Consider the following 17370-nt stretch of genomic DNA (forward strand, 5'->3'; position numbering starts at 1 on the left):
CGGATAGACACTCTCTTCTCCATGGCAACTAAAACAAACCTACCTTGAGGTATGCAGGAGCTTCCGGATTCAGGTCCGATGCAGGTACCCTCTAATAGAATTTTCAGAGATGATGTCCTGGTACTAGGATTACACTCAAATGACTCTCTTACTCTGTCTCTCTAAACATGTGTGTCCGGACACCGGTGTTGCCAGACACTTGACATAGCATCATAAGACCTGATTTGCACACCACACTTCATCTTTATTTATTGACAAAGTTTGACATGAACCTTTATATTCTGTTCAATATATGAAAATGTACCATTCTAATTTAATTTGATTTCGTTTGCTAGCTACAACTATACATGTCGACGAAACTTAATATTTCGAGCTGATTGAAATGCTTGCTCATTAATCACTTATTTATACGTTTCAGTAAATCACACTGCTGCTTTTATATTCGTAATAAAGGAATGGCTGAGATAATCCAGAAACATTAATTACATAACGATTCTAATGTTTCAAGCTAAGATAATCCAGACATTAAATATCTAATCGCTATAATGTATTAAGTACTTTGGTTCTGATATTTGCTTTTGCATTCAAAATCTTTCTAGACAAGAAATAAAAGCTCGAATTCCAGCTCTGAAAATGTTGATATTGTGCGACTTGAATATTGGCAACAAAGATTTTTTTCGCTCGTCTATTAAATAATAACCGTATATACTCGCCTATAAGTGGAGTCCAACCGCACCATGCACAGATCCATATCAGACGTTGCTTAATGAGCTGAATGATCAGTCTGGGTTGTTTGTAGTTGAAATAGACCTATAAACGTGTATATACGGTATATGAATTTGATCTTGGGTATTTATGAGTTGTACACGTGTGTATTACTCCAGAAATTATGTTGATACGGGACAGAGCTGACAACTTTTCAATTATGATACATATATTGTTCGTTAAGGATATCTAAATATCTCGGGTCTGTTCCTGAATGCGTTTATTTATATAATGTAATTTTTTTTACTTTTTTGAATCTCAGATCAGGTAACATGTTTATGTATATTTCTGCAGCGTGAATTGTGTTCGTTTTTGTTTTATACTCAGCGCAACACAGAGGATTTCATTAATTACTCAATTTCTTATGTTCTGATTTGGATGTCTCATTCAACTAATATTACATAACCTAAATAGTTATTGCATTATTTATTATTAAACTATTTATTGCGGTGAAACGTAAAAGACATAACAATATCATGCGATGTTTCCTAAAAACAAATTATATGAAATGGAAATGACATGACTTCAATATTTAAATTAAACGATTTATGCTGCATTCGGAATTTATATCTAAGATTTGTCAAAAAATTTTCAAATAGCGCAGTTTCTGTTCCACCTTTAATGAAAAATAATAATGAAATATATTTAACCTTATTGTCTGGTTCCTTTTCTTGTAAAGTTATATTACTTGCTACATAGCAAATATTCTCTCTGCCCTCCCCATCCCCAGTTCTCTCTCTCTCTCTCTCTCTCTCTCTCTCTCTCCAGGCTATAATAGTAAATGCATTTCATAATAACATGACCTATTGTACATGTTCGTGCTTTTGCCCCCCTCCCCCCCCCCCTCCCAGGACATGTACGCATAAACATAGTCTCAACGCCACCAACAACAATTTTTGAAAGAAAAGCTGCCACAATCTTAATTAGGAAATTCCGTATGGAAAACGCAAGATCACACCTAACTGCATTCTACATAAACAGTAATGTCAAAATGGCATACAACCGAGGACGGTTTGTTCTATGTCTAGAGCAACTCGAATCGTATTCGTATGCCGCGACCGTGGTGAATGTTTTTCTTAGCTTAACGACACTTAAAACAAAATATTTGCCATATCATGCACATGGGAGGGGAAACACGTGCTTTTCCAAGTACACACCATGACAGTCAGCCTGGCCTAGACCGGCGGCTACCGAACCCGCGACTCCTGGATTACGAGTCTGACGCTCTACCAACTGAACTACCGCGGCTCCCTTGGGAGTGAAAGACTCACTGAAAAAGAGCATAGCATCCAACGCTATCTGTCGAATATGAAACATCGTGTGCGGCGATCAGTGTTATATGTGCATCCTAAATATTTAGGTAAAATCTGACTGTGACATACGATTTTCCCTTTCTTTATTTATCTTTTATCACTAGATCAAATGAAATAGAATCAGACTGGATTGAAATACTTAGCATGCCTCTAAGTAGTTTGATTGCTTACCATTTTTGTGACGAATAGGCCTGCCAAGTGTGTCAAATCTAGGGTTTGTTTGTTCAGTGCCTTGGACGCATATCGTTTAGTATGACCTGGAATTTCCGATAGAATCCATATGCTTCTGTCTTATGACTGATCAATTCTACTTTCGTTATTGTTATCTAGGTCACAACGGGTAAACAATCGTGTTGTTTATACTTGAACATATTTAATATTAGGATTAGACTTTGTCATAATTCTTCATTCTGCGTTGATGTAAAGAAATTGATAAAAATTGCGTAATGGGATAAGGTTATGGCACACGACTCCTCTCTCTCTCTCTCCTGCAGTAGTAAAAACTGAATGTGTATGCTAACACCTGGATCCATACTTTAAAGATCATTCCTAAATAATGGTATCACTGGGAGGGCAGACTGGCCTCGTTAGCCTTGGTAGACAACCAGTCTATAATGAAATGATGAATCACAAAGCCATTAACATTATATGTTTATCAGCATTATATTTTCAATTTATAGATCAAATATGATGGTTTCCATATGCTTCAAGTCTACCTCATAGACTGAATTAGATGCTTTAAATAGACTTCAAGCCTATCTCATTGACTGAATAAGATACTTTAAATATACTTAAAGCCTATCTCATTGATTGAATTAGATGTTTTAAATAGACTTCAAGCCTATCTCATTGATTGAATTAGATGCTTTAAATAGACTTCAAGCTTATCTCACTGATTGAATATGATGATTTCAGTAGACTTCAACCATATTTCGTTATCCTTTGATGTACTCGTACACATACGTTTCTGTAATATATGTTACTAAGTTGTGCTTTAATGTTGCTGATATATTGGAGAATATATTTTAGTGGTCACTCTTGTGATAATTTGCCCCTTAGCACAAGTTGGTCGAGTTGGACTGTTTTGCCTTTTCAAAAAAATAATTTATTTTTAGATACTGTGCGGTGGGGGGGGGGACATTAATTTGATTTTCCGTTGTTGATGGAGCTCGTCCTTTTCCTTCGAACTAAAAGATTTTTAGCCTCAGAATAATGTTTATTTTCAACTAATAATGCACCTAACAACAGGGCCAGATGATGTCAAGTGTTGGGTGGGTAGGTGGCTTCCAAAATTTCAAAACGGCCCTGACTTTCCTCAAAATGGCATATATATATATATATATATAATGTGAATTATATTTATGAATATAGTTTGTAATGGTTATTTAGTAAATATTTGACATACTAATATGCTTATTGATTGTAAGTTCGCAGATGAGTCCTTTTTGTATATTGCGTAGTTTGTAGATTCATAAAGTTCCAAGGTTGAGTTGTACTATTAATCGACAGTGAGCATCACGTGATCTAACTTCAGGATATGAGTTCTGAAATGCCAAGATGACCTGATTCATGGTTATTTAAATGGTATGAGTAGTGACGGTCCAATAGTCAAACACAGAAAGGCTTCGACACTGACAGTTATGATGAGAGTCGGAATCTTTCATTGTAGGACAATGTTTCCACTTGTTATAAATAATGTAGTCTTTGACCCCCTCAATTTCTATATCCATTTGCCTATAGTTTTAATTTCATTTGTAAAGAGCCGTAGTGAAATTGATGTTGCCACAATGTTCAATCCAATTAAAGTCAGACCTCCACTGTTCTACGTGAAGATCTGACAACGACCGCTTAGTGGTCATGTTCTGGTGATCTATGAATTATCCAATGGAAATGTAGCTTTCAGATATTTGAAAGTGACTCAGATCGTTCGGCACACATTCATGGGTACACATAAGAGATCTTACTCTTGTAAGATTTAAATCGTTTTGGTCTTTGGTCGTTCTTCTTCCTTGCGAGATTTAGTTCCTTTTGAGATCGCCCTACTGTTCTACTGGCAAGTGACTAAAGTTTAATTGGTTCATTCGGAGTACTTGATATTTCAGCTGTGAAATATCGTCCACTTCAGAAGGGACGTCAGATATAGATGGGTCAGTGGGATCAGTGTCTCCATTATGACAATTGCAGACAAATGTTATGTCCGAAATGGCCGAATTCGGAAAAGTTTCTCTAAATTCAAAGACCAAAACGAGTTAAGGAAAATATATATGACAATATGTATTTCCGAGTAATGGCAAATGGAAGTTGAAACCTTTCCTAATTATGGGTGTTCTTCACAGCATAAACACATTTAAATTATAATTTTTGTAGTTCCCTTCCTTACTTGACCCCGTTCCCCTCCCTGGGGTCGGTTGTCAGAAGGGTAAGACAATTTTAGGTGCATATCTGAATTCTTTTCTTGATCAGTAAAATTATGTATGGTAAAGGATGCGTATGTCAACTGTTTGAACGTTATGGCTCTGGGATAAAGTTCACGAGTTTAGAAAAGACCCAGAGTTTAAAGTAAGTGACATATCTGATTTCACAAATTCAAGTCCAGTGTGTGTTTGTAGGGGAATAGGGAGCAGATCTCAGTTATTTCAAGTCCAGTATGTGTATGTACATTAATAGGGAGAGGATCGCAGTTGTTTCAAGTTCAGTATGTACATGTACAGTAATAGGGAGGGCATCCCAGTTATTTCAAGCCCAGTGTGTGCATGTACAGTAATGGAGAGGAGATTTCAGCTATTTCAAGCCCAGTATGTGTATGTACAGTAATAGGGAGGAGATCTCAAAGGTTGTACAAATGCTGCCGATTCACCATCAAATATAGCAGTCTTATATAATAAAAAATAATGATGTATTTAAATGTTTTCTTCTAAACATTCGATCAGCTGAGCTTGAATACTTTTCATCTGAAGCTTATGCAAACGCCTCGTTTCACCGTGACATATTTCAGTCGTTACTAAAAGTTATTTACAAGTTTTCGTCTCAAAATCCCTTCAACAGAATATTTCACCGAACAGATCTTGACATTGATAGCTTATTGATAGAATATTTCTACACTATAATTTTCTTTTTGTAAAACGTAAATGCCTGGAACATAATTTGAATATTTGTTCAATATATTTGTAAGAATTGTTGCAAATAAATTATATACTGAATATTGTTGAGCTAATCAAATACCTTCTGTTGATTGAAACTGCCAAAAACACTTCTCAATCCTATTAGTTCAACACTGTCAACTTGAGCAAAGAATGATTCGAGAAACCAGAAAACCAGATGAAACCAAACCCTTTTGTTTGGTGGTGTAAGCATCCATACCCTTTTATCATTGTCTCCTTCCCTCTATGTATGTATGTATGCATGCATGCATGCATGCATGCATGTATGTATGTATGGATGGATGTATGCATGCATGCATGTATGTATGTTTGCATGCGTTGTTACGATTCTATGGTCTTTAAGTAACAACGAGAAGCAAAACCAACAAGTGTAGTAAAATTCATACAGAATCTACTATGTAGAAACCAGTCAGCAACAGATGGACCTAATATTTATGTTCCAGCTTATGTAGATAGTGTGCGACTCAAAACTATTATGTTGAAGCATTTGGTAACATACAAAAAAGATATGTGATACGAAAAACGTATATTATAAACATGAGAATAAAAACTAAGACACAAAATAAATATTCAAATGAGAGCCAAAAGTTTATTTATAGAACAATTTTGGTTATAACCGGAAGGTATGTTACTAAAAGTGTACTAAAGAAAATGATAAACATAATGTCCTTGATGCAAAGATAATGATCGTAATATTAAACCTAAGCTCACAAAGAAAAATACACTTTGTATCAGTTGTTTACAAAATAAAAAAGGTCAATTATTCTGGTGAGGTAAATAATGAATCTGATTTTGGACAAGGTCATCTACAAAATACAAAGTTATATAACCCATATCATACAATGAATGCAAAACCTACCAAACAATGAAAATTAAATTTACACAACCCCATATTGCTACTAAACCAGCATGACAGAAAATAAACCAAAATTTTCCCTAACGTAAACAGATATAATGTTATCATATTATGTAGCAGTATCAAAACTCTCAAATAGCACCTACTTTATGGGCAGATAGATGGTTGAGAAAACTTTAAATTAGCTCCAACTTTACAGGCAACTGGCTAAGAGAAGTTTCACATTCCACCCACTTTACAGGCAGATGGCTGAGAGAAGTTTTACATTCCACCTACTACAGGCAGCTGGGTGAGAGAAGTTAAACATTCCACCTACTTTACAGGTAGATGGGTGAGAGAAGTTTCACATTCCACCTACGTTACAGGTAGATGGCTGAGAGAAGTTTCACATTCCACCTACGTTACAGGCAGATGGCTGAGAGAAGTTTCACATTCCACCTACTTTACAGGTAGATGGTTCAGAGAAGGTTTACATTCCACCTACTTTACAGGTAGATGGGTGAGAGAAGTTTCACTTTCCACCTACGTTACAGGTAGATGGGTGAGAGAAGTTTTACATTCCACCTACTTTACAGGCAGATGGCTGCGAGAAGTTTTACATTCCACCTACTTTACAGGTAGATGGCTGAGAGAAGTTTTACATTCCACCTACTTTACAGGTAGATGGCTGAGAGAAGTTTCACATTCCACCTACTTTACAGGCAGATGGCTGAGAGAAGTTTCATATTCCATCAGCGTTACAGGCAGATGGCTGAGAGAAGTTTTACATTCCACCTACTTTACAAGCAGATGGCTGAGAGAAGTTTCACATTCCACCTACGTTACAGGCAGATGGGTGAGAGAAGTTTTACATTCCACCTACTTTACAGGGAGATGGGTGAGAGAAGTTTTACATTCCACCTACGTTACAGGCAGATGGGTGAGAGAAGTTTCACATTCCACCTACGTTACAGGCAGATGGGTGAGAGAAGTTTTACATTCCACCTACTTTACAGGCAGATGGCTGAGAGAAGTTTCACATTCCACCTACGTTACAGGCAGATGGGTGAGAGAAGTTTTACATTCCACCTACTTTACAGGCAGATGGGTGAGAGAAGTTTCACATTCCACCTACGTTACAGGCAGATGGGTGAGAGAAGTTTCACATTCCACCTACGTTACAGGCAGATGGGTGAGAGAAGTTTCACATTCCACCTACGTTACAGGCAGATGGGTGAGAGATGTTTTACATTCCACCTACTTTACATGCAGATGGCTGAGAGAAGTTCCACATTCCACCTACTTTACCTGCAGATGGGTGAGAGATGTTTTACATTCCACCTACTTTACAAGCAGATGGCTGAGAGAAGTTCCACATTCCACCTACTTTACCTGCAGATGGGTGAGAGAAGTTTTACATTCCACCTACTTTACAGGTAGATGGCTGTGAGAAGTTTCACATTCCACCTACTTTACATGCAGATGACTGAGAGAAGTTTTACATTCCACCTACTTTACAGGTAGATGGGTGAGACAACTTTCAACTGTCACCTGCTTTACAGGTGTACACAACTCTCATAACACCTACGTTGCAGGCAGATGGCTGGGACAAGTTGGAAAAATGAACTGAATTACTATAGGTATAAACAATATACTATGAATATCACAATTGATGATAAGAGGTACTTCCCATCTCTCCAATTTTTAGAAACTATAAAGTGTGTAGACAGCAATGATGGATATTTCCGTCTGCCAGGACAGCCAGACTCAGAAGGAATAAAAGTTATATATGTTGTTAATGTCATCAGGTAATGAAATTGGTGTAAAAAAAACAAACCTCAAAGGATGATCCAATTCAATTCGTACCTAAATATTGTGCTTGTGGCCTGACTGTTTCCAAATATCTCTCACACAACAGTACAGAAGCGCACATATATGTACACATGCAAACACTATATATTATGTATTTTTAATTACTTACATCATTCAATTGATCTGCAATGGCTTTGTCTGAATCTAGATGAATGATAGCATCTTGATTTCTCATTTCACTCTCATGGATTATATTTTGTGACTGAAATTCAACTCATGCTTCATAGTTCAATTTGATGTGTAAGTCTTAGCCATATATAGTTGCCTATATCTTGATGTGTTGAGTCAAACACAGCTGTGACTATATATTTGTATCCTGATGCACAATTATTCGTAAGGCACAGATCTCCAGTCAGTTTTTTTTTCTGTTTAAGTTTCATGTTTTACTTTCCTTTTGGCAATTATATTTCTTAGTTTATGTTGAAAAGTTAAATAACGAGACAATTACATGAACGGTGTATTCAGCACCAAGGAATTGATGTATATTTGAGTTTCATGAATCAAAATGAAAAGATGTGTGATGCAGTTTTATCAATTAAGAATACAATTGTCTTCTAAGGTTACAATAAAAGAGCCGAACACTCTTTAGTGAACACTGTCAATTGCCGAGTTTTTTGCATTATCTCTTGCTGCATGTATGAAAAAGTGATAGAAACGGCAACCATATGAAATAGGCCACATTGCTATGATGTCTGTAGTGTGACAGTTGATAGTGATGTCAGCACTGGGGCATCATACCGCAGACATGCAGCATTATATCTCACCCAGTCACATTATTCTGACACCAGGCCGACCATTCCTAGCACTAACCTCTTAATGCTGATCACCAAGCGAGGCAGCTGTTAGTACCATTTTTATGCCTTTTGTATGACTCGGCTGAGGTTCAAACCCCCAATCCCCAACATCTGAGGCAGACTCTCTAATCACTAGGCCATCTAAGAGGTCCCATATGGAATGGGATATCTCATCAACAGATGAGCAGAAAATGGTCAAAAATCCAACAAATAGTAGTGCTGGATAAATAAATGAATGTGAAATTAGATTTCTCATTTTTAAATAAACAGAACATGGTAGAAAATCCAACTGAGAAGGAGTGCAGTATAAATATATGGAATGAGACATCTCTTGGGTAAAAGCCCAGAAAATGGTAGAAAATCCAGCAGAGTGCAGTGCTGTATTAACATATGAAATGGACTCTCTCATGGGCAAATTTACCAGAAATGGTAGAAAATCAAACTAATAGTAGTGCTGTATAACCCTTTGGAATGTAAGGCATTTATAAAAATACCAGAAATGGTTGAAATAGTATGGAAAGGGCTCCCCCATAGATAAATGATCAGAAAATGGCCGGAAAAAAACAACATATCGTAATAGTGTTTAGTAATGTCATTACCAAATATTTTTATTTTATTTCCATTTTATATCATTTTGAAAAGAATGACCAAATGATCTTGGAACAGATGACTATGTAGGCCAGATATCGCTTGCCTAGTAGGTAAAAGCCACATATAAACTTGTGAAACCAAGTTCATGTATATAGTGAAAGTCTGGAAAGTAAATCATATATGGAATACTTAGTTGCCACAGTGTGTATTGGACAAAACAAAATGCAAGGTTTTGTTGCCAGTTTCGTGCTAACGAAAAAATGGAGCTGGTTGGTCAGAATAAGATATTTTAAACTAAATTATCTCACTCCATTGACCAAAAGTGAACTATGATTGCATGACCTAATTGCATTTTGTTTGGAGAAAACAGTACCTCAGTATTACTCATCAACCCAGTGTTTAACAATGGTTGTGTATACACTTTTAGTACAATTATTTAAGTAATTTCTATTTATCTGACTTGCTGTAAATTTGCACTGATCAAGATTAGCAAAGTTCACCACGATATTGGGTATTTAAATACAGATATATATATATATATATATATATATATATATATATATATATATATATATATATATATATATATATATAAGCTGATTTGTGAATAATAGTGTTTGATATATTAAATGACACAGAATAATCAATATAACTGTGATAACATGCCATATAATAATGAATATACATGGGAAAACATGCCATAGAATAATGTATATGCCTATATTACATGCCATAGAATAATGAATATACCTGTGATAACATAAAAACAACTTCAGTTATTTCATTATAGCATTACTTATTTAAGGTGTGAGTGACTTTCAAGTTTTATTATACCATGAGGTTATTGGTATGCATTAGAAATGTACAAGCAATACCTACCTGGATTTTACGCAGAAGTGAGTAAATTCATCCCAATATTATCATAGCTATTTATACAACATGGTTATTGTTGTACATAACAGATGTACACACACACGACTCTTCGTTTGCTTGGGCAAACTCTGATTCACTTTATGGGGTGTTTCGTTTGGAGGCCTTAATGAGATAAGCATAAGTCTGATTAAAGATGAATCAGAAAAATGGCTTCCGGAGTTCTAACAAGGTTAATTGACTAGATGCATGACCACCTTATTGATATGCATGGACCTTGCCAATTATCAGATTTATTAAAGATTTTGATTATATAAACACATATTCCATACTTGATTGAAATTGGATTAGAAATATTGACTCCAATATTGTAATAAGCAATTGTTAATGAATGTACATACGACATATAATGGTCGTTTGATATAAATATACCTAAACTCCTTTATACAAATATACCTGTAGTTTATTATACAAATATATCATATTATATTAAACAAATGTAGGTAAATTAAATGTCGATTATGCAAATATATCTATAATCTAAACAAATATGCCTGAAGTCTATTATACAAATATACATATTGTCTTTCAAAGAAATATCCATTATTATATGGTACAAAACTTAAACAAAGTTTGCTATATAAATATAATTATAGACTGTTATACAAAGTTAACTCTTGTCTATTATATCAATTGTTAAGGGAATAAGCCGTGACAAGATAATATGGAATGGGGTCCCTAAGGAAATAGGATGTCAATATAGACATCATGCCAGCAACTCCTGCAGATGAACTTGTTCCAGACTGCACTGGTTACCCCTTTCCATTGGACTATACCCATAATGCGGTGAGGGGAGCCTGTTTTCCTGTTGATTGGGCACATCAGAGTCTTCATATTAAAATGTCCAGGCATGTGCCCTGTACAGATCACTCTAGCCTCACTTCACATCATCGACACAATACGGTAGGCAGCAGTTTCCAGTTATAAACCTAAGATCAACTGGCATACAGAATGGGCATGAGGGAAGAGTTCCTTGCATTTCAATGGACAGCTACTTCCAGCAGCAAAAGTGGCTGGTGTAGTCCTGCCATAGCCCACCAGCTCCAATGGATGCTTGGAGCACACAGGCTTTACTAGATAATCAGATTGAAATCATTGCACCAGTCAAGTCAAAGACGAATAGAAAGTCGAAACCCTAAGATCAGGATGATGGAATGTCAGAGCCATGACAAATGATCTGTCGAGCTGAAAGGACTAAGTACTGACCTTGCAACTCTCCAAGAAACGTGCCTAACATTAGCTGGATTGGTTAGAAAGACTACACCTTCTTCAGGCAAGGTAAAAGAACAAAGTAATCAAGAGAATACAGAGTAGGCTTTGCAGTTAAAAACACACACCCTCATATGATCAAGTTGTTCCAAGAAAACATGCATGGCAGAGTTTATTTTGATGGCTCATCTTCAGAAGCTTTGGAAATATGCAGTGGAAATCATGGGCATGTTCTTGCCACTAACTTGTTCTGGATATTCTTCTCATTTCTGCTAAAACATGCCTCTTGGTCATCAACAAAGGTACCTACCTTGACACAAGTATAAATGGAAAACCAAGATCCACAATGTTCTCATATGTGACTTACTCTTTGCTGACGATGATGCAGTGTCAAGCAACACAGCAGCTCATCTCCAAACCTCATAGGCCGACATTATCAAGCATGTCGGAACTTCAGGATTACTATTAGCCTAAAATTATGATATAGAAGAGGCACCCTCCATCAACATCAACAACTACGAACTTAAGGTTGTCATCAAGTTCACATACCTTGCATCTACCATCACTAACAAGTATTATCGTGAAGTAAAGCTACACTCCAACACTGGAAAGGTCCATTCAACAATGTATTGCAACAAGTCATTGCCACTGTACTCACAATGAGAAAATATGCTAAACAGCTCTGACAAACGCTGCCACCAATGCATCCTCTGCATCTCCTGAAAGGACAGAGTTTCCAACACACAGGTTCTAGCGCATGCACACATCCACAAATGGTCACAACGCGAAGACAGCAGTGCCTATGATGGCTTTGACATGTATACCAAATGGAGGATGGAAACATACTTAAGAACATCCTTTATGGTGCGTCTGGTGAGCTGGAATCTGTCAAATGGCCTGCATTAAAGAGACATGTTCAAGAGAGACCTCAAGGCTTTAGACAATGATATAGACAGTTGGGAAGCACTTGCAATAGCTGGAGGCATGACCTCAACCACAGTGAATTGAGAAACAACAGTTGCAATTATCCAAGCAGAAAAGAACCCGCAGAAAGAACAAGATACAACTACATGTGGAAACCAAGGGCACCAGATTTAAGTTTGGCAGGTACAACAGAGATTATCATGTTTGTCAACTGGCTGACTACCTCAGAGTGCAACTCCATGCTCTTCTGAAACTAAAGGATGTCAATACAAATAAACCTAAATCCATTATACAAATCTGGCAACTCAGTACCACACATGCTTATTTTTGTGTGGATAAATATTAAATTTGGATAGTACAAATCATGTTTCTCTGAAAATACTTACCCAATCGTTAAGTGTAGGGAGCTATTTTCACTTATTCCAAAACCCAGCCTTCCCTGACATTGACTTAAAAATTATCCCTGTATATACTTGTATAGACTAGGGGAAGTAACTCTTCCATATTACCTCCACTTACCCTACCAGGTGGCACTTTGCATACCAGATATCATCATTTTTAACTTGCGCACTGTCTGAGATGGGATGATCACATTGTGAGGATGGTTTGGGGATTGTACTGTAACGTGATTGGGAAGTATTTTCAGAGGAACATAATTTACTATTAAATATCATTTCTCCATCAATTTACCCTATCACATTAACATTATAAAAATAGTAAACTGGATGAAAGAACATATGGTAATTTAAGATGAATTATTCATGTGCAAGAAATACAACAGCGTTGCTTTTGAGTGGTTCTCTTTTCCCACAACAGTAATTGGTCAACTGAACGACTAACTCGTAGATTAACTCCATACTCTTCTCAAAACTGAAGGATGCCGATATAATACTATAAATAAACCTAAAGTCGACTATATAAATCTGACACCACAAATACCACAAATAAAGATTTTTTTTGGTGTGGATAAATATATGTTATAGTAAACTATGTTTCCCCAAAAATACTTACCCAATCACATCAACGTAAGCAAATTATTTTCACTACTTCCAGAATCCAGCCCTCCCATAGACTCGAAAAGTCATTCTGTCTATTCAATGCATATACAGTGGGAAGTAACTCTTACAGATTACCTCCTCTACGTGGTGCTTCATATACTGGATATCTTGAGCTATACCTTAAGTATTGTCTGAGACAGGATGAACGCATTGTGTGAGGGTTGGAAGAGATTTATAGTAATGTGATCTGGAATTTACTATAAAATTCCTTTCTGCATCCCCAAACACATTAACGTTTAGAAAATAGGGAAGAGGAGGCAGAAATGCTGTGCATCCAACATTTACTTAAATGTACCCTCTGCTGTCAACATAACTCTACTGTTAAGGGTAAGACTCCTAATGATAGCTGACACACCCAACTACAAGTGTATATACATGTGTAAGGAACGACCTTGTTAATTTGTACACTTGATACATAAATATATAGTTGTCTTCTTCCACTAATTCAGAGAAAGTGGACATGTCACAGCTGAGTGTGTGGTTGTGCCAGGAGTGGTATGGTCTTATGACTGTCGGTGCAGCCATCAATAAACGAACTAGATTCAACTCTGCGTATTTAGCATGCATATAGGAAGAGGAAAAAAATTGGCATGCCAAATGACTGATTCCATTTTATCTTTAATGAGACATTGAAAGGAAAAAATCATCGAAATAGGTTTTTTCTTTTCATGAGTCGAAATGCTCATCAAATGTACTTTTATTCCTGTCAGATTATAATGACCTGGATGTCTCTCTTTAGCCAGGAAGATACTGTTTGTGAGGTTATGATTCATTTTCTTGATCAATGTGGGAGGAATAGACTCTTCCATCCAGACCAGATCTAATTCATGCTCTTCAGATATAAACTGGTTGTGATATTAAAATTAATAAACCTTCAGAACGAATCTGTTTGGGTCCGTGTTCAGAATAAAGTTGCTCACTTACTCTCGATACCAAAGCCAAGTCTACCAAACAACAACTCTTGTATGATAGTTGCATCAGTGTGATGGTGAACAAATATTTAACAGAGTTGAACCGTGTCATGTCATAATAGATTTCACTTCGGGAACAGATTAGCAAGCTAGGTTGGGATATATCAAAGGTGGTCAGCAAGGTTAATTGATCTTTGTTGTGGCTAATGTTTAGATGCTCATTGGGTATGTATAAGTCGGAATTCATGGTGTTATATTCCTTAATAGTTATCAGTGTACGTTACTTACTTTCAAAGAGAAACAAAGAAGTTATCCAGCTGAGGAATGCAGACCTGCCAATCCTAACAAGACCTTGCCAGTAACAGTCGATTGTTTTCCGTACGTTAGACTAGTTTTCAATAAGGTGTTACAAAATATCATGTACGGCTATTGTCAAGCTGGAAAATATGTATTTGAAAGTCTACAGCAGAAGTTTGATTCAAGCCAGAGACGGTACACATTGTGTTCAACTATAAAAATTGTAAAGTTTACTGCTGCAACCTTAATTACCTCCAGTACAGTTTCAAAAACTGCAATTCCCATCCCCAGAGAGCTCAATGGCTTCTTAAGTCCCTCAACGTGAAGTAATCCGAAAAATAAACTAAATTTTAATTGGGTCATGACATCAATGGCAAACATCATTGCCGCCAAATGAAATATTCAAATAAACAACCGATGTTCACTAAAATTAATGTAATGGCTGTCCTTCCTGCTCTCTTCTCCATCCATCTGAATATTCTTTTTTTCTCCTCTGCACTGTTAAAACTTTCTCAGAGCTTTATTGTCTTCATGTCCTGATACGTCACCTATTAGATGATAATTTAAAAAATAAATAAGCAACAGCATGATCATGCAGATCTTTTGCATCACAATGTATGCATGGCCTAAAGCGTCTGATGCATTCCAGTAAAGTTAGTCTGGTTTCTAATTCCACTTAATCTAATATAAAGCCCAGATCTGAATCAATCATATTTACGTAATTTATGCTTTAAGTTCATAGGTCTGTATTTTAAGGGGCATTTTGGTAAGACTTACGGCAACTTGTAAGGATTGTCCTGTTGTCAAGTCAATGTGATGTGATGTGATTTTGATTTTTAACGTAGCTTTAACAATTTTTAAGTCATATCGCTACGATGTCTGCAATGTGGCAGTTTATAGTGATGTCTAGCACTGGGGCATCATGCCGCAGACATGTAGCATGATGTCCCACCCAGTCACATTATCCTAACACCGGGCCGACCAGTCCTAACACTAACCTCTTAATGCTGAGCGCCAAGCGAGGCCCCTGTTAGTACCGTTCTGGTAAGTCTTTGGTATGACTCGGCCGGGGATCGAACCCACGACCTCCCGCATCCGAGGCGGACTCTCTAACCACTAGGCCACCGGAGTGGTGTTGTCAAGTCAAAAATATTTATGACCCATGAATTTTCCCAATGGGGGAGGGGGTAATCATAATTATTTTTCTATTTGTGCCCCTAATGTTCTGGATTAACATCTGAATCTGAACAGTCAGGGGAAGGCATAAGCCCAGATTAATTCCAAGTCAATTGAAATTGCATTGTATCCAGATCCATGGAAAGGCATATGAAAGAGGGCAGCTTGTTGTTTTACCTTGTCATAAACAGGTCTACCCTCGGTCAATCCCGCAGGTTACACAATCAATGAAAGAGAGATCAAGGGACCACTTTGTGTGCACCAGTTGTCCCTTCCTTGATATTGAAAGGGCCATAATATTAATCCAGCATGGAATGTGTTGTACCTGAATGCTTATTTAATGTTGGGAAAACTAATCAATTTAATCCCATATCAACATATATAATTGTAGTGACTTTATTCCACTATTTTACCAAAGGTAATCGACCATCAATGAACAGTGTGCACTGAACCAGTATTATAGGTGCAGTCAGGCCAGTTGTATGACCAGTAGGAAAGTTGGATTGCTGGCAGACTTGGCCCCTCCACCGAATACAATCAGGATATGATATCATCGTTGAAGGTACAGATCAATGACGCTTGGAAAGGGAACCTGTACATTGTCTACTGTTTATGAAGGTATGTATGGTCTTGTCAACAGCTGAGACTGCAAATATATTGATGTGGTCAGGTTGCTGGACAGATGGCTTGATGGGCCGGTTGACAAAGTGGTAAATAAATCATCTGTTACCTACATATTTAGGCAGAAAGTCCGACTTACACCCACCCAAGTGAGTGCAATGTATCATGTGGAGTAGGAGGCATTTCTGTTTCCCAGCTAAACTAGATAACAAGTCAGAGGAATGGTGTAAACATGAAATGTCTTATCATCAGATTTTGACCGAGTCCTTTTTCCTTGCACTTGCACGTTTGAAGAATACTGAACCATATATCTTCTGTACACAAAGACCACACCCACAAAGCTTTGATATGGCATTACTGATATAAACATGTCAGATGAAGGGTAAAACATTTGCACAAAATATCTTAGCTATTCACCAAAATGTATTACATAGTACTGTATGATTGATTGACTTACTGTGTGAACTGAAAGACTATTGGCCGGCTGACAGTTTCAGGCAGAAGTTAAAACGGATCATATTCGGTGAAGAGAGCCACCTGGCGGGGTAATGATAAATAATCTGCAAGAATCCCCCCTCCCGTCTATACAACGCATGGACAGAAAGAGAATTCTCAAGTCTATGGATGTAATTGGATAATGTATTTGATGAAGAAATCAGTAAATGTGAGGAAATGTATTTAGATATATTTGAATGAAACAAAATGATTTAAACTTTACACAGAGCATTTCCTTTTGTGTTTTCGTTTTGGCTAATAATTTTGTTTTCCTCCTTTGAAGAGAAAAACTGTACCCCAAACTAGAGACATTGAATATAGGTATTATTGGAGTGATGCAATATTCAGTATAACAACAGTGCAACTATATGTTTACAGAGTAAATGCAATAATAAGTGTAAAAATATGTATCACTGTA

Source organism: Sinohyriopsis cumingii, chromosome 14 (assembly GCF_028554795.1).
Source record: "Sinohyriopsis cumingii isolate HCF-2022 chromosome 14, ASM2855479v2, whole genome shotgun sequence".
Classification (NCBI taxonomy): domain Eukaryota; kingdom Metazoa; phylum Mollusca; class Bivalvia; order Unionida; family Unionidae; genus Sinohyriopsis; species Sinohyriopsis cumingii.